This window comes from Ursus americanus, chromosome 15, assembly GCF_024610735.1.
Source record: "Ursus americanus isolate L20-20 chromosome 15, mUrsAme1.1.p, whole genome shotgun sequence".
NCBI lineage: Eukaryota > Metazoa > Chordata > Mammalia > Carnivora > Ursidae > Ursus > Ursus americanus.
Genome location: NC_142141.1, coordinates 15,945,099 through 15,967,421, shown reverse-complemented (window position 1 = coordinate 15,967,421; position 22,323 = coordinate 15,945,099). Strand labels below are relative to the sequence as shown.

Below are 22,323 nucleotides of genomic sequence, written 5' to 3'. Positions count from 1 at the left end.
CTGATGACACATACTTGGGAATTCTTGAGGTGAGAATATAACCTACCATTTGTTTTCAAATGTCATAAAAATTTTATGAATACCAAATCTAATAATTACTGAAGTTGATAGCATATTATGTTTTGTAGATAAACTTTTATTCATTGCAACTTTTCAGTTTTGTTTTTGTATTTTGTAATCAACAAATTTTTTCAGGTGTCTAACATTTATAGGCCTCCGAAAAAATTATAGGACTTACTTATTGTGCCCAAAGCATTTTTTTAAAAGATTTTATTTATTTATTTGACAGAGAGACAGCGAGAGAGGGAGCACAAGCAAGGGGAATGGGAGAGGGAGAAGCAGGCTTCCCACCGAGCAGGGAGCCCGATGCGGGGCCTGATCCCAGGACCCCAGGATCATGACCTGAGCCAAAGGCAGATGCTTAACAGCTGAGCCACCCAGGCACCCCTATTGTGCCCAAAGCATTGATGGAGAGAATTGCTTTGCCCAACACCTATAGATTTGCATTATTATTATTATTTTTTAAAAGACTGGTAAGTATCTCATTGTGCAGATGCACCATAATTTAATTAATCACACCTAATCAATAAAGTATAAATTGTTTGCATTGTTTTCCTTCTATAAGCAAAGCTTCAGTGAACACCTCTACACCAGGGGTTCACGCTTCTGGCTGAATGTTAAAATCACCTGTAGAGATTTTCTATTCTTATAGTTGGACCTACTACCACAGGTTCTGATTTTATGGGTCTGAGCGCTGCCTAGGCATGATAATTTTTTTAAAAGGTCCTCAGGTGATTCTAATGTGCAGCCAGGGTTGAGAAACATTGCTGTACATGTACCTTTGACCATTTGTGCTATGTCTTTTCTAGGCCAGGACATTCCCTTGAGATCTGATGCTAACCCAGAAGATGACCCATCATTATATTTATAAAAAATGATGTTGAAATAATTCTCTGGTAAGTCAAAACATGCTATGCTGTTACAACATTGGCAGTGGCAAAAACTGTCTTACTCGTTCTCCTCTGCTCTAAAATGTGCATATGCACACCCTTCCCCAGCACAGATGCTTGTCTTTTAATTGCCAGGGAGGAGGGGAAAAGAGCATTAAAAAGACAAGCTTCACTGAAGGGATAAGGATGGTAGCTCATTCCTTATCCTTAATAGAGTCTCAGCATTAGTTGTTTTCATTATTTAAACTCTAGCTTTGAAGAAATAGCTCAGAAACATTAGGACAGATTAATAAGTAAAAAGAAAAATACATAAGCATCTATTTTCTATTTAATGAAGAATAATGAGAATCAAGTCTAATCATCTTAATCAACAGCAGTGTTCAAGTACAAATGTTACATTTTGGGTTGGGGAAGATGAATGCCTAGCAACAGATGCAGAGATTTTGTCCCTGTTGTATGTATTTGGAGGCAGATGTGACTCAATGAACCAAGACAAAAAAGCAAGGGGAGTGTCCAAAATATATGATAGCTGGTGTGGCATGGGGACTGGTGCTGGCTGGGACTCAGCTCCGGTCTGTTTTGACCGAAACCCAGCCCTCCAAATACATTTGGTGTAGGAGTATTAAGATTCTCCTGCTCTCACAAAGCTACCCCACTTGCCTATCACATTGCCTGGGATTTCACCACTCACCTGAGTAAAAATTTTATCTTCTTTGGAAGGTAAATACAGATACCTTTTAAAGGAGCGTATATATATATATATATATATATATGTGCATGAGACCTTAGTCTCTTAATAGCCATTTCCCTTAGTATTGACTGCTTTGCAGGTTATAACATTAGCAGATTTCCTGTTGGAAGCGTTCCCTGATGGATAGGACACAGGATAGGGCAGTCTTGATGGGGAGAGAAAATTCAGGACCGTGGGCTCATCTACAAAATGACATCATTAGGGATGGGGGTGGAATGGGAAGAAGACATGAAGATCAGTCCGGTTTGTTTTTTTATCATTTTGCCAAGAAATTAACTTTAGCAGAGATCACTGGATCTGGAAGGAACTATGGAGATCACCTCTTCTACCTGCTCCAGTTTACATCTGAGGAAACTGAGTTCGGAGAGGGAAAGTGCCTTGGTCAAGGCCACAAACTATTTAGTTTGGCAATGTGGGAAGAACTTTAGTGTCAGAACTGGTTTTAAAGTGTGGCTCTGACCCTGCTGAGGTGTGGCTCTTCTGCTGTCCTTGAGACTTACATTTCCACACCTACAAGTTGGAAAATAAGTTTCCAAAAACTTAAAACATGTGAAGGTATGAAGGGGTCCAGAATATGTTGCTGTTGCATAAAAATTATTTTGAGTAGAAGGATTTGAGATCCTGAACTCCCTTACCTGCCTAAGAGCAGAGCCTTTTGAAAGAACTCAAAAGGACTCAACTGTCACAAATCCCTTCCCTATGAGCAACTCTAATCTTGGCGATGAGAAGTTGGTGCCACACCAAAACAGACATTGTCACAAAACTATTGTATCCCCCATCTCTTCTAAGTACTCTTTTACGTCTGTCCTTCTCAGAAGTCATTTGCTTCCCACAAGTGCTGATCTCCCCTTCCACTTGCCCTGTTAAAATGATATATAAACCCCTTGAGTCACATCTGTTTTTTACAAACTCCCCTACATACATGATCACAAGGTATTTTCTCTCTTGCTGATCTGTCCATTTGAATTTAATTTGTAGGCCCCGAGCTCTGAATCTGAGAGGGTGGAGGAGAAGTTTCGCTCCCTGACACATGACTCATACGAAGACAGGAAGCATGTGTAAAGATTTTACTCAACTCATTAATTAATGAGTGACTCAGTAAGAAGGTAGAGGTGCTTCCAAAAGGAAATTTGAGGAATGGACGTTTATACTGTAAGCCAGTCAAAAGGAAGGTGGAAATGAATTTGCTAAAAGATACAAAATTGGTTCGTGTTCTACTGAGCAATGAAATTGTAACTTTTGGAACAGAAATCTATAAGTTAACATCCTTTTCACAAGTATAGAATGGCAAAATTGAAGTCCTAATTAAATGATCCTCTCATGAGTCTGTTAAAGAATGACATTGAAAGAACAAACATTTCTTTCTTCAATTTACTTCCAAGTTTTGGATACTTTGGGGTTAGTATGGGGATGTGATGAAAACAAATGTATCTGAAGTGTCCCTCCATGTTACTGTTGAGCAGGAAAATGTGCTTCTTGAGTTTTCTGGGCCCTTGGTTCTTTGAAACTCCATCCATCTCTATATTACCTATGTTCACACTGCCAGAAGAACTCTTCTTCGACAATCCTCCCAGCATCAATCAGCCACACTGCTGAGCATTTTAAATCGTAGGCCCTGGAGGAGCCTATTCTTTGCTTGAAGCCAGAGTAAACAGATATATTTATCAGTTTAACCAAGAATGAGTGGAAATAAGCCAATGATTTAAAGTTTTCAGAGCAGAAGGCCTGTTGAATTGGGGGCGGGGGTTGGGCGATGACAGCTTTCATCTTCTAATTTGGGAGGGGGGATAGAACCCGATATCATTTCACTTCCTTTTCTCACCCAAATGACAAAATATGGCCACACATCTTGGTGCTTCTTCAAGTCCAGGCCTTGGCCATGAGTTCTGGTCAGGGCTGAATTGGCCCCAGTCAAGACAGGTTCTCTTGGGATGGCCTATTTCTGAATTTCCCTTTGTTTGCATTTCCAATTATTTATATCATTAAAAAATAGACTGTCCCCTGTTCTTAGGCTGGTGGTGACTCCCCTAAAATGGTGTTTGGAAATACTGTATATATTGGTATCACAGCTCACTCTCTGAGCCCAACTCTGTGGCTAATCTCTCTCACATAGCTGCAAAGGCAGGGCTGTTTTTGGCTTTCTTGTGAAGTGCTTGGGGAACATATTTCCCCATGTGCCTTTGACCCTAGTAGACAGCCCCAGTTCTCATATCTTCTACATTCCCGTCAGAACTTGCACATGCGTGATATACACTCCATTTATTCATGCCAGGGATGAAAAGACTGACAGCTTTTAATTTGTTACCTATCCCAGAGATCTCATTTTTAAGAAATGTATTTTTTTTAATAAGAAAAGTTCTTGTTCATTATTAAAGGCTTAGGCAATACAGAAATGTATTAAGAAGAAAATTTAAATCACCCCGAATACCACTATCCAGAGATAACAATGTGGTTAACATTTTGCTCTATTTCCTTCCAGATATACATGTATTTTAAAACAAATTGAGATTATGCCATCTTATTAACTTTTTAATTGTGGTTGAGGCCAGTTCCAAGGGTAGAATTTCACATATCAGTCAGGGAATTGTGAACATTGTTTTTGAGGGAGGAGAAGTAAATGGCAGTGGGAGCTTATGACACTCATGAACTCCTACCCTTGAGGTACTTCTGTCCGAAGAAATGATCCTCGCCCACATGTTGGGCTGGCTGAGGTGGTCTCTTAGAGAAGATTTTTGGAGCTATTTACATTCCTGTGTGTGCAGGGAATAGGTAAGCCTAAGCACTGTTCCTCCAGTTCGGGAGTGTGCATACTTCAGCCTTCCCCATCTCTGCACATGGCACCATTGTGCACCTTGTTACCGGGCTAGAACCTGATCCCCACTTTCCCTCACCTCTTACTTGTGAAGGTTCTACCTTTAAAATACATCCTGAATCTGCTCACTTCTTGCCATGTTCACTGTTACCATCTTGCTCAAAGTCCCCATCATCTCTCACCTGAATGAGCTTCGTCAGGGTTTGTGGAAATAAGTGAAGACCAGCCCAGTGGGAAAGGTGAAATCTATTTATTTAGGGCTTTCAGGGGATATAACAAGAGATCCAGCCACCATCACTTGTGTTTTGGCTGAGACCCAAAAGCAGGCAGAGGAGTGGGAAAGCTTTAGACAGAAGGAAAGGGAAGACTCCAGTCAGGTACACCCCGATTAAAGGCTGTTAGCATGAGGAAGTTGTAGGTGGGCGAATTAGAAGCAGGACATCCTGTGTGACTGGTTAAGGGTGCATACTTGGCTTTCTCTGGTTGGTTCTAATTTGGAAGTGAGGACAAAATTTAATGATGGTGATAGTTATGAATGAAGTCCTGCCTATTTGAGGATGATTATTTCAGGAGTTATTTGGTTTCATAGATTTTTTTTTTATTTTCTAGAGATAGTGGTCTGACTTTTTACACATCTGACTTATAAATAGTAAGTAGGCTGGTTTCCTGCTCTCATTACTATAGATAATGGGTTGGTTTCCTGGGCTGGTTGCAGATAGTGGGTTAGAGTTTTATTTTTACATATGGATCTGGCCACTGTCTATTCAGTCTCTCATGCTGCATTCAAAGTTTAATGTTGGCTTTTTGGTGAACACTTGGTACCAACTTGACTCTGAAGTTGTGGCTATTACTATCCCTATTTGCCTAGGAAGAACCTGATGGTTAAGTAAGTGGCCTGCAATCACATGATAAGAAGAGTCTGTCTTTAAACCTTGGCAGTTTTCATTCTAGAAATTAGTATCTTAGATTACTTCTTTAAGCCATTTAGAGACTGAGGTTGTCCCATCCTTGCCACTGTGTTAGCAGATAAGAATTTAAAATGTAAGAGGTTTTTATTTGCTACCCAGAATTTGCGTTTTGCCTTTGCTAACTCTTATCCTGAGGCAGTCGACCTATTCTGTTGACCTAACTCATCTTTTTTCTTCTCAGTGAAACCTGACTCCATTCATCCCATCCTCCTCTTAAATACGCAATGGACTGTAGGATACAACAGAACGAATCTCAGAGAGGGGAACAAACAGAAGGTGTGGGGACATCCCTCATATACACACTCAGCAGTCAGACTGCTTATGTTTGATCTTTGGCTCCCCCATTTAGTAGCTAGAGGCCTTGAGCTGATTCCTAAATTTATCTAAGCCTGTTTCCAAACCTGTAAATGGGGATGATGATAAAATACTACCAATCCTGTGAAGATGAGCATAAAGATGGAAATAACAGCCATAAAGCACTTGCATACTGCCATGGCAGATGGTAAGTGGTCAATGTAAATTAAAATGCAAACACCCTTAGAAGACTCTTTCTTATAAGCTTAACTAGTGTAATAGGAAAGCGGGAATTTGAACTGTTGATAGTTTGGGCTAGAAAGGAAGGAGAGAAAAATCATACATGGTACTCTTTTTCAAAAATTGTCTGGGAAAAGTGAAGACTTTTTAAAAAATCTCACAAAAAGTGGCATTTCATCCAATCTCCATCTCCCCCCACACATGCTTCCCACCCCCATACACTATTCACTTCTGAGATCTTCCAATGATTACAAGTGGAAAAGACTGAATAAGATTTTATTTTTACTGATTGAATTGAACAATTGGTCTTGGTAAATCCAAATAAACACACAACACATTAAGGACTCGAATCTTATTGTATTTGTCTTCTCTGGGTCACTGTACTTGAAATAAGTAGAAGCCAGAAAAATAGGCATCTATCAGAGGAACAATACAGGGATGCCCAGCCTTTTTTATGCTGAAATAATAACATATCAAGAGCCTTATCCTCTACATGGGGACAAAGCACAAAGGAATAGTTTATTTTATTTTATTTTTTATTTTTATTTTTTTAGATTTAATTTATTTGAGACACACAGAGCACAAGCAGGGGGAGTGGCAGGTAGAGGGAGAAGGAGGCTTCCTGCTGAGCAAGGAGCCCAACTTGAGGCTCGATCCCAGGACCCTGGGATCATGACCTGAGCCAAAGGCAGACACTTAACCGACTGAGCCACCCAGGCACCCCCAAAGGAATAGTTTAAATTTCTAATTTAACCAAAGAAAAGAGATCCACATTCCATCACGGTTTATCTTCTGTCTTTGTAGTGTCATCCAATCCAGGGGAGCTAGAGAATTTGGCCCAAAGAGGGCAGAATATGGGTTTAGTGGTGCCACAGCATCTGGAATCCCTGGTGTCTACATCACAAGCATCAGAGAACGTGGCTGCACACGCAGGAGAGTGAAGTGAAGGTGGGAGCTTGTGGAAGTTCCTATCTGATTGTCTTTCTTCTCTTAATGATTTAGAGAAGCCGAGTCAAGGGCTGAAAATGGGGATGGGGACTTGGGGTTTGCAGAGAAAGTAAAAAGTATGAAAGAAACGTCTAGGAGGGTAGAAGGATGCATGGACTCTGCTGCTTGAGGCTCACGGTCAAGACTTTACAGCAACCCAGTCTGTGTGGGTTTATTTCTCTCCAGCTCCTTTCAGCTCTCAGGGTACAGGTGCAGAGAAGGCAGAGACTTAGTTCTAACCAAGACATGTGTGGTTTAGCCAGTATGACAGAGTGAAGAGGCCAAGGGATTGGGCAAGAGGGAGCAATGATACCAATGGATCAGGGAGTCTGAGCTTCTGTCACTGTCACTCACTCTGTCCCCTATGCATGGCCTCGCTTGGTGAGTGGGATGCTTGAAAGTGAGATTTTGGAGGGGTTTCAGTGATGGGTAATGACAAGGTCTAGTGTCTGGGGTGAGGCCATGGAAGTGATTAATGAAGTGGGATGGAGAACAAGTTCATTGCAGGCGAGAAGATCAAGGAAGTAAGTGAACGGGGTATTGGAAGGGTCAACAATGTGGATATTGAAATCAATAATTAAGACAGAACTGGTATTGGAGGAAGAGACTGAAAACCAGGGATTAAATATTATAGGAATGAAGGGTGTGAGCTAGGGAGTGGAACTGTAACAAGGAGGGGTGGTGGAGGGTGTAATCTCTTGATAGGAGATTCAAAGCTGCAGAGGTTTTACAGAGGAAGGGAGGAGAGTGGCCTGCAAGAGAGGAAAAAGGATAATACTCCATCTGCAAGCCTAGTGTAGGGGAGAGAGTATAGTCCATACTGGAAGGGTCTTTAGGGAAAGTCTCGTTCTCAGGGCAGAGCCAGGATTCTTTCACAAGGCTCTCTTGGAAATTCAGTGGATTGACTAAGGGTATAGAAAATGAGAAATAGTAAGGATAAAATGGAATGTGATACACGTGCTGCTGTGATTGCTCCAAGAAGGGACATGGGGGAGGGCTTTGGATTAAAGTGATAGTTGACCTGAGTTCTAAAAGATGAGTAGAAGTTCTCCAGGCAGATAGGGAAGAAGGAAGGAGAAAGAAGAACATGGACAAAGGCATGGTGGCCTGGTTGGATCTGGGCAGCTGAGAGTAGACAGTGAGAAGTGAGGAGGCGGGGTAAGGGGCTGCAGAGTCCCAGGCAGAGGCCCCGTCATGAAGGGCCTTGAATATGTCGTATTTGGAGTTCGAACTTTTTTTGGAAGTGCCACTGAAGGACTATAAACAGGACAGTGGCTGGGTTTAGAAAAGGACTGATTTCAGCAAAGCAACCATTCTGTGATTTGCATTTGTTTATTCATATATGTATCTATGAATACAGATCTATCTATCATCTATCTATCTACCCATCATCATCATCTACCTATCTTATCATCTATGTAAATGAGGCCAAATAGGAAGTTGATTCCAGTTGTTCCAGCTTAGATTGTTGGCATCTGGACTCAACCAAATACTTAAGATTTAAGGCAGCCAGAGCGCTGAGTGGCTTGGGGAAGGGGCTAAATTTAGAGGTCTCATGGTTCTGAGTCTGCATAGATGTAGACCTGAGCTGAATTCCCAGGTTGTCACTTACCGGTTTATGGCCTAGGACAAATCACTTAATTTCATTCACTCTCCTTATCAGTAAAATGGGAATAATAGTCCCTACTTGAAAGGTTCCAGTGTGGATTAAATGAGATCATGCAGTAATATACTCAGTAGAGTGACTATTACATGTTAAGTGTTCAATAAATATTTGCCATTATTTTATGGGTATGAATTTCAGGCCCATGAATTTCAAGTAATACTTCTACACTACTAACTCTCTGGTTTGGCTGCACATTGGAATCACCTAGTCCTAGTTTTTAAAAATATACATAACTTAGGGGCATGTGGGTGGCTCAGCCAGTTAAGCGTCTGCCTTCAGCTCAGGTCATGATCCCGAGGTCCTGTGTCAGGCTCTCCACCCCATGGGGAGTCTGCTTCTCCCTCTCCCTCTGCCTGCCGCTCCCTCTGCTTGTGCTCTCTCTCTCTCCCTGTATGTCAAATAAATAAATAAAAAAATTTTTAAAAATATACACATAACTTAGTCCCCCCCCAAAGATTCTGGGTGTTTTTATAAGCTCTCCAAGATGATTCTAATATGCTATATTAGGGTTGCTAATATGCTATAATAAGGTTTCTTGCTAGACCCTAAACCAGCAGCATTAGTATCACCTGGGAATTAGTTAGAAATGCAAGTTTCCCTGATCAGAACCTCTGGAAGTGAGTCAGCAATCTGCGGCTTAATAAGTTCCCCCAGGTGATTCTAATGCACACTCAGGTTTCATAAGTACGATCTAAGGCTAGCAATTCAGAGTGGTCATTTCAGCTGTTGGCATCTCTCACAGCTGACTAGATGGTGTTGACACAAAAGAACCAACCTTTGAGAATCCCTAAAAGTAAGAAAGAAAGTTTTATTCGAGCCTGTTAGGACAACTTCCCGGGAAGTCTTCACAGGGAAGAAAGTGTTCCGGAGAATGAAGTTTTCATGGGCTTATATATGTTTTACAACTTGCACAAGCTCAAAAGATTATACATTAGTGTGTCGGCAGGAATCACAAGTTTTAACACAAGGAATGCGGGGAGTAGGAGCACATTGACATCTTAAGGACAAGGTGGTTTTCCTTTAGGCTACTTATTCACAAAGCAGGTGCACAATGTATGCTTGGTGGGCCATAAATCAGGGTTTTTGTTTTAAACAAAGTTTATGTACAGTCATGTTGACTTAGAAAGAAACATAAAATGGCTTCCCTTATATCTCAGGCTGTTAGAGAGTTTTCTCCTCTCATAAGTAGGGATCTCACATCCTCCTGGACCCTACGTCCTCTGAGTGCCCCTGCCCAGCTCTCCCCCTCCCCTTTTATTCCTTCAGAGGAGAATGGTTAGATTTAGGGTTGAGATTTCTTGTTCCTTGGCTTCCTTCCTTTTGTATATTCTCTTTTCTTTCCTTCAGGTATTCTTGCACCCTCCAAACAAAATCTAGGTGCTGGATACTGGGGAAGGAAGGCACAGTTCCTAATGGCATGGAATGCCCAGTGGTGATACTGTGATTTATAATAAATAGGCATTTGGTCTTCGGTCCCATTTCTGGCATGGTGGTCCTAAAAGCCTTGGAATTTCCTGTGATGAGAGTGACAAAGTGTCTTTTGTTTTATTAGTGAGGTGACCGCTGGATGTACTTAAGGATGGGGGCTGGTTGCCAGGAGAACCAACCATGTGATTAGAGGCTCAAACTTTCAGTTTCAACCCCCTGACTTCCAGGGAGGAGAGAGGAGTTGGAGATTGAGTTCAATCACAAATGGCCAATGAGTTAATCATTTGCGCCTGTGTAATGAAGCGTCCATAAAAACCCCAGAGCTCTGGGTTCTAAGAGCTTCCAGGTTGGTGAGCACGTGGAGACTTGAGGAGAGTTGGCTTGCCTAGAAAGCATGGTGGCTCCTCGCCCCTTCCTCATACTGTGTCCCATGCATTGTCTTCCAGCTGGCTGTTCCTGAGTTACTGCCATTTGTAATAAACGGGTAATCTAGTAAGTAAAATGTTTTTTTTGGGTTCCATGAGCTGCTCTAGCAAGTTAATTGAAAATAAGAAGGGGAGGTCACTGGAACTTCCGACCTATAACTGGTGGGTCAGAAAATCTGTGCTTGTATCTGAAGTGGAGGTAGGGGTGCGGTCTTGTGGGACTGAGCCCTTAACCTGTGGAATCTGATGTTGTAGCTCGGTAAATAGTGTCAGAGTGGAGTTAAGTTATAGGACACCCAGCTGATGTTGGAGAGTTGCTTGGTGGAGGAAAGAACCCCCTACACATTGGAATTGGAGTCAGAAGTTTAGCAGTGCGTTTTATTTATTTATTTACTTTTTAAATAATGTTAGTCACCATACAGTACATCCCTAGTTTTTGAAATAAAGTTCCATGATTCATTACTTGCGTATAACACCCAGTGCACCATGCAGTACGTACCCTCCTTACTACCCATCACCAGCCTATCCCATCCCCCCACCCCCCTCCCCTCTGAAGCCCTCAGTTTGTTTCCCAGAGTCCATAGTCTCTCATGGTTCATTCCCTCTTCTGTTTACCACTCCCCTTTCTTCCCTTCTCCTACCGATCTTCCTACGTCTTATTTCTTGCAGTGCGTTTTAAAAAACGGCTAACTGAGCCAGTCTTGGGCAGACCCAAGACTGTGAAGGTCCTCACTGTGCCCCTTTCCTATCCTCTGCTTTCTGTAGTCTTGGTCTCTCTGCCCTGCCCACACGGAAACCTATTTCCGGGTTTGGATCTGACCTCAGCCACTTGTAATTTAGTTTGAGATATTCTGACCTAAGCCGTGTTTGCCGACCAGATTGTGTGCACCTGAGGAAAGAGACTGTCTCTAATTTTTTGGTATGCATGCATTTCTCCTGGTTCAGTTTCCTGCAACAACATGCTACTTGCACTTTAAGTGGCATAGTGCTGGAGAGCACTGGCTTTGGCACCACAGATGAGGGCTTTAGTCTGCAATTTGTTAGCTTCGTAAACTTGGGCAACTCCTGGCGTTACTTGGCATCTCAGTTTTCTCATCTATAAAATGAGCTTGATTTTTTTCGGTTTTTTTATTTAAATCCCAGTTACCATACAGTGTAATATTAGTTTCAGGTGTAGAATTCAGTGATTCAACACTTGCATAAAACACCTGGTGCTCACCCCAGCAAGCATACTCCGTCAGCCCCATCACCCACTTAAGCCATCCCCCGCCCACCTCCTCTCCAGCAACCCTCAGTTTGTTCTCTGTAGTTAAGAATCTGTTTTATGGTTTGCCTTTTTTTTTTCCCTCTCTGTTCATCTGTCTTGGTTTCTTAAATTTCACAGATGAGTGAAATCATACGGCATTTGTCTTTCTCTGACTGACTTATTTTGCTTAGCAAAATACTCTCCAGCTCCATCCACCTCATGGCACATGGCAAAATTCCATTCTTTTTGATGGCTGAGTAATGTTCTGTTGTATATGTATGCCCTCTCTTCTTTATCCATTCGGCCTTGATGATTTTTTAACCTCCTACAGCTGTGAAGACTATATAAACGCATGAACTTGGGTCAATACCCTGCCTAGTCTGTAGAGAGAACTCAGTGAATGGTACTTGTTAATGACTTGCTAAATTTCATTTTCTGCTATGGAAGGATAGGTTTTATCCAAGGTAATGTGAGGAAGTGAACGTCAGACTCCAGTGAACTATTGGGACGCTTTCCAGCAGAGTTTATTTTCCCTGAGCTACCGCTTTTGCTCTGACAGCCCCCTTTCCAAGCAGCCTGGGATGACTCCACCAATGTCTCCAGAAACCTCTGTGACCAAACCCTGCTTATGTTTTCCTGTGGTCTCATCAGCCCTGGTGCTGAAGCGGCCTTGATCAAGTCCTAAATCTCTTCAGGGAGTTTAATACCTTGCAAAAGCCTCAAGCCTATTTTAATTGAATTATTTCATTCAGTTTCAGACTTAAAGAGCACCCTACAGTGTCTCAGCTCTGAATGAATGCATTAAAAAAATCAAATAGTATAGATTAAGGGATAATCCTCGGGGGAGATATAAATAGAATCCCCTCTACTGCCTTTTCATTTCCCTACGTTTGTTAATAAACGTACTTTTATGGCCTCTGCTTTTCTTTTTTTTTTTTTTCTCTAATGTTTTTTAGTTGTGTTAGTAAGAAAGAGAGTAAAACTCAGAATATAACAAGAGCTGGGAAAGAATTTACCATCTTAATTTTCAGGGTGGGAAGGGATTTTCAACATTACCTGGTCCGACCCTCTACTTAATTTACCTGATGTGAGGCAGAGGTGCAGAGAAGGAGATGGCTTGGCCAAGGTCACATGACTTGACCTTCAATGAGCATAGCTTGAAAACAACATATTCTTAGTCCTGGACAAGTATTGGGAGCCATGGTGAAACATGGCTTCAAAAAGGTGAAGTGAGTAGACCAGGGCAGTGGTTAAGGATGGTACTCTGGCTCAGACTACCAGCAATTGAATCTTGGTCCATTTCATGCCGTCTGCCTTTGGGCAAGTTATTTAACATTACTAGGTCTTTAGTTTCCTTACCCCTAAGTAGGGATAATAATAGTACCTACCTCAGTGTGCTGTTGAGTCCAATGACTGTTCACTAAAAAGCTTAGTACTGCATCTGACACTAGTAAGTGCTCAGTAAATGTTAGCTTATTATAGTTACTAAAGATTTTTTAAAAAAAGTTTCTTATTGGGATGGTAATGGAAAGTCCTCCATCTTAGTGCTTTATTAATAGTTTTGTGTTCTCCATCATGAGTGAATTTCTGATCCTGTAAGAAGAAAGTCCCAGAGGTCCTTTATACCCAATGGCAGGCCTATCTGCTAATGAGAGTAGAAGGGCAGGTGTCAAAAGGATTGGCTCCATCAGAGATGACTGGAAATGATGCTATCTGATGCCTTGGGAGGATAAAATAAAGAGTGAATCTAATGCTTAAAAAATATGAGAGCTCAGTGAAAGGGAGATGCTGGTAACAATAAACTATATTACCAAGTATATTAACACCAATATCTCATTTGATTCTCAAAATTACATATGAATATATATTGTATAGATGTTGTATAGTAAATGGTCAATAACAAATAAACATGAATAGTTGGATAGGCATTAACATCCCATTTGAATGAAGTAATAGGGACTCAGCTTTTGCTCTGTAACAAACCACCCCAAAGCTTACTAGCTTAAAGCAACAATGACTCCTTCCTCATGCTTCTGTAGGTTGGCAGGGTGGCCCCTCTGCTGGTTTTGCCCAGGCTCAAAATGCTGGTTGGTGGAGGGTCCAATTGGATTGGAAGGTCCAAGAACACCTCACTTGTATATTTGGCAGTTGATGTTGGATGTGGGCTATGATGCCTACTTCTTCCCTATGTGGCTCATTCTCTTCCAAAAGGATAGATTACCGTTCTTGCATGGTGGTCCCAGGGAAGCATTCCAACATGGTGGAGACAGAAGCCACAAGGCTTTGGAACTTGCACAATGTTGCTTCTGCCACATTCTATTAGTCAAAGCAAATCACAAGATCAGCCACAATTCAGAGGTTGGAGAAACTCTCCTGTTGATGAGAAAAGCTGCAAAGAATTTGTGGCTACATTTAATATACTAGGTGGTCAACAAATAGAATCTTTTATCACTTGGCCAAGGTTTTAGAGTCCATAAGCGTTAGGGCCATGTCTTGAACTTGGGTCCAATGACTTCAGAGCTTGTGGCCTTGATGCTATAGTATGGCCACCTTTACTGCAAGAGTGAACTTAGGGATGAGGAGAAAAGTTTTTTGCCCTTAGACATGGAGCACTGGGCACCTGAAATATCTGTTGAATAATATAATCTGTAGCCACTGTGGTTTGGATATAACCTAGTTCATTGTATTACAAAGATACCCATAATATTTTTCCATAGTGTAATTAAATGTAGACCATGTATTTATTTTATTTTAAAGTTTTTTATTTAAATACTCTCTACACCTAACATGGGTCTTGAACTTAAAACCCCCATATCAAGAGTCACATGCTCTTCTGACTGAGCCAGCCAGCAACCCTCAACATAGACTCTTTAAAATGAGAACCTAACAGGATGGTTTTCCCATTCAGGAGAACCAAGCCTGTGTGTGACTTTATTCTCAATTGTTCACAGGAAACTGGCCAGGGAAAACAAGCCCTTTAAAAATAGTGAGGTTTGGGGAAAGGTCACGTGGTTCTTCCACATCTGGCTGAGACTTGAGAAGATAAAACAAGGGAGACTGAAAGCAGAGAAGAGATTAAAATTCAAGTCATCAGGGGCTCATTTAAAACCTTGAAGAGAACCCAACAGTCTGTAGAAGAAAAAATCTGGGGGGGATCTGCCCAAATTCCAATCGCAGTGATCTCTTCTGAGCAATAGAAGAAGAAAGAGACCCACCCAAGGAGTGGATTTCCTGTACTTGTAACAGTGGCCTTTAGAACTCTACTGTGGGCTGACTGTGTACCTGATGGCATTACAAATGGTTTCCGAGGGGAAAAAGTAGTAAAGCATACACATTCAGTCTCCCATTGTTGCCTGCTAGGGAGGAGGGGGACATTGCTCAGCAACCCCCTCCGAAGGGCTGACTGGGGCAGTGGACGGAGCAGATGCAGAACTGAGCGAGTGTGTACTGGACAGGGCCCAGGCCGCCTGGAAGAAAGCAGTGGAGAGGCCGTGAGGAAGTAGAGGGCTGCAGTGCTGGCACCTTTGGCTGCAGGAGGTGCGGATCTCCAGGGAGGATTTTTAGGAGGTTCAGTTTTGTTCTCTAGCTGTGGTGTAATTCCTCTTTCGCACATCTTCAAGATACCTTAAGGACTTTGTTACTCTGAGGCTTTTGAAATCTGATTTATGTTTATTTGGAATATGACCCCAACAGAGGACAGCCTCGAAGTAGAAACCAGGGGACTTAGTTTTATCCTGCTTGTGCTAGTTTTCTCCTAATCTGATATTTTCTAGGAGATCTTCACCTTCTTAATCATGAATCTTTTTCAATTGGTGGTGGTAGTAGGATGGGGGGTAGGGGTTACCAATTCTATAATTTTTTTTTCTTAATTTAGTTTTATTGATGTTTTTTTTTGCTGGTGTTTGAGTTCTGATCTCTATCTACAAAGCTGTTGCTGAGAAGTGCCCTGCACCAATAGTGAGTGTGTAAGATATTGCTGACCCAAGACCAGGCTTTTTCAGGTCCTAGTACATGCTGCTTTGAGGATGCACGTGAGTGCTGGCCTGCTTTCTCTAGCACAGCTCTGTAAGTCATCCAGACCCTGTGATGGTGCCCTAGAGCCACCCTGACACTGGAGCCAGCAGATATTAAAGTCCAAGCCATTTGTATTCCTTTGTGTATCCACACAAGCTAGAGTTAGTTGTCATCTTGTTCCATTTCCCACTTCCTCCTTTTCATGTGCTTATGGTGGCTGTGGGTTCTGAGGAGAGGGCTATTTGGGTTGTGATGAGAAAATAAGAGACGTCCCTGGGGTAGTCATTAAAGCTATAATGACAACGGGAGCTTAAGACACATACATACAGTTTCATTGACTCAACAACCTCAGGAGGTAGGAGTATCTAAATTTTGCAGATGAGGAAATAGAGGCTGAGTGAAGTTAAACAATTAAGGTCACACAGCTAGTAAGTGGCACAGCTGAGCCCACATCTTAGTGTAAGTTCTTGGCCCTTTTGCTTCAGGGTGACTTCTTGAGGAGAGCAAGGAGGTCTGGGTCCTAACGCTGCCTATTCTTGCACAAGTCTGGTCCTATGTCCAGATCTCAACTCTCCCAGGTGTGAAGTGAAACCTGGATGTGATCTCTAAGATCCATTGTCTCTGTTTGAGTCTGTGATTGAAGTATTTATAGACCCTTCCTTTCTGCTAGCATGCTGATCTTATGACCAGAGGGAAGTCATTCCTGCCTTCTGGGTGGGCAGTGGATGGGTTCTAGTCTAAGAGGAGAGATAAGAATAAGATTATGAGGCTGCTGGCATGTAGCAGGCAGAGGTGATGCTCAAAATAGGTAATAACTTATTGGGTAATTTAAGATATAAAAAAACATAAAGCTAAGTTTTAAAATTCCTTTTAGATGGGGCGCCTGGGTGGCACAGCGGTTAAGCGTCTGCCTTCGGCTCAGGGCGTGATCCCAGCGTTATGGAATCGAGCCCCACATCAGGCTCTTCCGCTATGAGCCTGCTTCTTCCTCTCCCACTCCCCCTGCTTGTGTTCCCTCTCTCGCTGGCTGTCTCTATCTCTGTCGAATAAATAAATAAAATCTTTAAAAAAAAATTCCTTTTAGTTGATGTACTATAGATTTCTTAAAACTGCTTGGCAAATTATATCAGCTGTAGTGCATGTCATTGGTTAAATTTCTCTAATTTCCAAATTGTTGAGTTTTTTTCCAGCTTTATTGAGATATAATAGATGTAACTCTGTAAGTTTAAGATGTACAAGGTGTTGATTTGATATACCTACATATTATGAAATGAGTAGGTCCTAGCATTAACTAACACTTCCGTTGCATTGCGTAATAACCAAGAAACAGTCTTAACTATAGAGAACAAACTGATGATTACTAGAGGGGAGGTGAGTGTGGGGATGGGTGAGCTAGGCAATGGGAATTAATTCAGGAGGGCACTTGCGATGAGCACTGGGTGATGTATGGAAGTGATGAGTCACTCAGTTCTACACCTGGAACTAAAATTACACTGTATGGTAACTTGAATTTAATAAAAACTTGGAAGAAAAAAAATTACCATTTCTTGTTTTGTGATAACATTTAAGGTCTCTTACTTTCAAGTATATAAACACATATTACTATTATCACTATGCTGTACATTTTTCCTCCTATAACTGGAAGTGTCTACTCTCTGACCAATGTCTCCCTTTTCTTCCAACCCCCAGCCCCTCCTAACCACCATTCTAGCCTCCTTTCTATGAGTTCAGCTTTTTTTAGATTCTACATGTAAGTGATATCGCAGAACTTTCCTTTTTCTTTCTGTCTGACTTAGTTTACTTAACATTATGCCCTTAAGGTCCATCTAGTCATCTGTTGACTCACACTTTGTTTCCATGTCTTGGCTATTGTGAATAATACTGCAATGAATATGGAAGTGCAGATGGCTCTTCAAGATCCTGCTTTCATTTCTGTTGGATATATGCCCAGAAATGAGTTGATGGAACATGTGTTATTTCTGTTTTTAATTTTTTTTTTGAGGAAACTCCATACTGTTTTCCATAGTGACTGCACCAGTTTGCATTCCCACTGTCACGTGTGTACCCGTGTACGGGAGTGCCCTTTTCTCTACATCGTCACCAATATCTATCTCTTTCTGTTGATAGTCATTCTAACAGGTGTGAGGTGATCTCCTTATGCTTTTGATTTGCATTTCCCTAATGAATGATGTTGAGCACCTTTTCATATATACCTGTTGGCCATTTGTGCATCTTTGGGGAAAAATGTCTATTCAGTTCCTCTGCACATTTTTTTCATTGGATTGTTCATTTTTTGCTGTTGAGTTGTAGGAGTTCATATATCTTAGATATTAACCTTTTATCAGATATATGGTCTGGAAATATTTTTTCCCATTCAGTGCCTTTTCATTTTGTTGATGGTTTTTCTTTGTTGTGCATAAGACTTTTAATTTGATGTAGTCCTACTTGTTTGTTTTCTGCCATCGTCTTTGCTTCTGGTGCCAAATGTGAAAAATCATCACCAAGACTGATGTCAAGGAGCTTATCCCCTATGTTTCTTTCTAAGAGTTTTATGGTTTCAGGTCTTAGGTTTAAGCCTTTAATCCATTTTGAGTTGATTTTTTGTGTATGGTGTAAGATAAGGGTTCAGTTTCATTCTTCTGCATGTGGCTATCCAGTTTCTCAACACTATTTATTGAAGAAACTACCGTTTCCCTGTTGTACATACTTGACTTCTTTGTGATAAATTGACTATATATATAATGGATTTTTTTCTTGGCTCTTTGTTCTGTTTTATTCTTTTTTTTTTGGTAGTGCCAATATCAGACTGTTTTGATTACTATGACTTTGTAATACAGTTTAAAATAAGGGAGTAGATGTCTCTAGCTTAGTTCTTCTTTCTCGAAATTGCTCTGGCAATTTGGGGTCTTTAGTGGTTCTATACTTAGGATTTTTTTCCTATTTCTGTGAAAAATGCCTTTGGAATTTTGGTAGGGATTAAATTGAGTCTGTAGATTGCTTTGGGTAGTATGGACATTTTAACAACATTCTTCCAAACCATGAGCACAGAGTATCTTTCCATTTATTTGCAGATTCAGTTTCTTTCATCAATCTCATAGTTTTCAGTGTACGGATCTTTCACTTCCTTGCTTAAAGGTGTTCTTAAGTATTTTATTCCTTGGTGCTATTGTAAATGAGATTGTTTTCTTAATTTTTCTCTGGTAGTTCATTATTAATGTATAGAAATGCGATTAATCTTTGTGTATTAATTTTGTACCTTGCAACTTGATCAAATTCATTCTAACAGTTTAGTGAAGTCTTTAGTGTTCTCTATTTATAATATCATGTCTTCTGCAAATAGAGAAAAATTTTACTTCTTCCTTTCTAATTTGGATGCTTTTTATTTCTTGTCCAATTGCTCTGTCCTAGGACTTTCAGTACTATGTTGAGTAGTGGCGGTGAGAGTGGGTATCCTTGTCTTATTCCTGATCTTAGAGGAAAAACTTTGAGATTTCACCATTGAGTATGATCTTAGCTGTAGACTTGTCCTATAGGAACTTTTTTATGTTGAAGATACGTTCCCTCTATTCCAAGTTTGTTGAGAGTTTTTATCATGAAAGGATCTTAAATTTTGTCAAATGCCTTTATGTATTGAGATGATAAGATTTTTATCGTTGATTTTTGTGAATAGGGTGTATCATACTGATTCGTGGATGTTGAAACATCCTTGGATCCCTGGAATAAATCCCACTTGATTTCGGCATATGACCCTTTCAATGTACTGTCGAATTCTGTTCACCAATATTTTGTTAGGGTTCTTTCGTGTCTGCTCATCAAATTATGAGCCTGGAGTTTTTCTTGTAGTGCCATTATCTGGCTTTCATGTCAGGGTAATGCTGGCCTTGTGAAAATGAATTTGGTAGTGTTTTCTCCTCTTCTAAATTTTGAATTTTGTTGTGCTCTTTCAATGAAGCTTCTATGGACTCAATACCTGTCTGAACCATGATTTGACATGAAGTACTGCATCAAAGCATTTCAATGACTTTCCCAATATGGACAGTAAGTCCCCAGAGTTCTGTACTTTGCTATAGTAGGTGGGTGGTCAGGAACCCTGTCCATGAGTCAAGGGGTAGGTACATTCCTAGATGCCAACAGTTTCCCTATGGCCTTGGCCCTGAAGGTAGAGACAGAGGCACAGGTTGACTATACTGTCTGCTTTATGTCCTCACCAGTGCTGGTTCTCTACAGAGTAGTAGGTGGAGCTTGCTTCCACCACCACTGCTTGTTACATAGTTGCAAGGGGCTACCCACATCCATGCAGGAACTGCTATTAGACCCCACTGCTTGCTTCTGTAACCACAGCTGGGCAAGGTTATTAATTGGTTTGTAATCTTAGTAAGTAGGGAATTTCTCTGACCACTCTGGATGTGTTTTGGTATTTTAACAACTGACATGTGATAGATTGAATTATCCTCACATCTTTACTCTTTCTGCATGTGACCCTGCTGTGCACTAGGGCGGAATGAGTGTATTTCCTAGTTCTATTGATGTTGGCCTTGGTCATGTGGCTTATTTTGGCCAGCGGGATGTGGGCATAATTAAAATTTGCCAGGTCTTTCTGACAAGTGCATGGTATAGATTGCCATTGTTTCTTTATTCTGAGCTCAGAGTGAGATCAATGGATTAGATGGAAACTGACCTGAAGCTGGAGCCAAATGTGGCTGCCTTAATGCCTGAAACAACCTGCTGTCCTGTGAGCAAGAAAATAAATGATTGCGATTACAAGTTGAGTTTTGGAATGTTATATTATGGGGGAGTATTACAGTAATAGCCGTCTGTAGTAGGGCCAACATGATGCATACTAGTATAAGTTAGCATTAAGAGTAAATGAAAAATTTGTTGTTCTTACAGTTGTTACATTAACTGCCAAGAAAGCATCAAGGAGGAGGTAGAGAGGGAACAGGCAAGAGCAAAGACTTATAGGCAGTGATGTTCAAAAGCTACAAAGGGACAATGAGGAGGCCAACCGTTTAAAAGAAAAAAATAAAGCACCAGCATTCAGGGTAAGGCCTCCAGGCTTTTTGACATGTACTTTCTTTTTTGATTCCATTTGGGACTCACAAATTCCCTCTTGTGAACACTCTCTCATGTCCTCAATGGGATATCCTCTTGTCTAGCCCTGAAGAAAATTTGGCAAAATATATCGAAGCATTAAATGTGCATGTTATTTACCTTTAACTCAGCTATTCGTCCTCAAGCCTGTATCCTAAGGGAATGACTGGGCAAGTGAGAAAGATGGAACAAGAATATTTTTTTCTTAATTTGTAATATTAAGAAACTGATACCCAACAATGAAGAATTACTTAATACATACTTTGTGAGATACTATACAGCTTTGCAAATGTAAAAGGATATTTACTGACAAAGAAGTTTGTGATAGATTAAATGAGATTAATGACCATATATTTATATCACATGTGTATATAGGTACAGTCTTAATTGTGTTTATGGGATTTTTTGACTATAAAATACTGTATGCACACACACATTGTTGGAGACAACTCCATTCATTAGGATCTCCTGGGGAGTGCACTTAGCTAAAAATAAATGCTTTGGTTGGGGATGGGGTATGAATCCTGAAAAACAAACAAAATCCTAACAATTTTGTTGCTAACTTGTTCTGAGTAATAAAGGAGTATTTTGGAGGGAGGCAGGATGCAACAAGGCTGGACATTAGGTATAGGAAGGGAAAAGAAACTCTATATTCTTGCTTGGCCTCCCTTTTACCTTTCTCCTTGACTTCCCCCTTGCCTGACCCAAGCACAGCCTAGGAGGGACTTTGAGAGGACTGAGAGATCTAATGAGGGGAAATTAGAAGTGGCTTCTGTGGAGTATGTGATGTAATCTCCCTCCATCTTTCCTGAGTTCTGGAGTCTCATCTACTTTGTTCTCTTCTTGTTTTATACCAGTGGCTTCTTTTGGGAGAGGTTGAAGTGGAGGTTAAGGGAACAGCTTCCAGAGTGTGGAAGAATATATTCCAGGTACGTGATTGTTGTAGGCAATAGAAATTTTTTTCCTTTTGCTTCTTTGTTGTCTAGTAAAAAAAATATTAATTTGTATTAAATTATCATCTTGTTGCTTGGGTAAACTCAAAAGAATTAATGTGCCTCTTTGGCTTCTTCTCTTAAGACAGGAGTTCTCTAGGGCATTTCTTCCCCAGAGGGCAGGGGCAGGTGGTTGGCTTTAGCACTGGTCCTCCACATCAGTTGCCATAGGTATGGGTGTTTTTTTTTTTTTTTTTTTTTAAGATTTTATTTATTTATTTGACAGACAGCCAGCGAGAGAGGGAACACAAGCAGGGGGAGTGGGAGAGGAAGAAGCAGGCTCCCAGCGGAGGAGCCTGATGTGGGGCTCAATCCCAGAGTGCCAGGATCATGCCCTGAGCCAAAGGCAGACGCTTAACGGCTGAGCCACCCAGGCGCCCCATGGCTGCTTTTCAACCATCATTATGGGAGAGTTTGTTCATGATGCTCTGATAAGACTGGAATCTGGAGATTTGGGTG

General features: G+C 41.0%; 1 long non-coding RNA gene across 1 annotated transcript in view; it reads left to right on the top strand.

The window, feature by feature from the left end:
* The window catches only part of LOC148108846 (uncharacterized), an 82,023-nt gene extending 60,222 nt beyond the window's left edge, over positions 1–21,801 (top strand). Inside the window, exons 2-3 of the long non-coding RNA XR_015726810.1 lie at positions 870–956; positions 21,730–21,801. This is a non-coding gene — a long non-coding RNA (uncharacterized LOC148108846). The remainder of the gene's footprint in view (positions 1–869; positions 957–21,729) is intronic.
* The last annotated feature ends 522 nt before the right edge of the window (positions 21,802–22,323 follow it).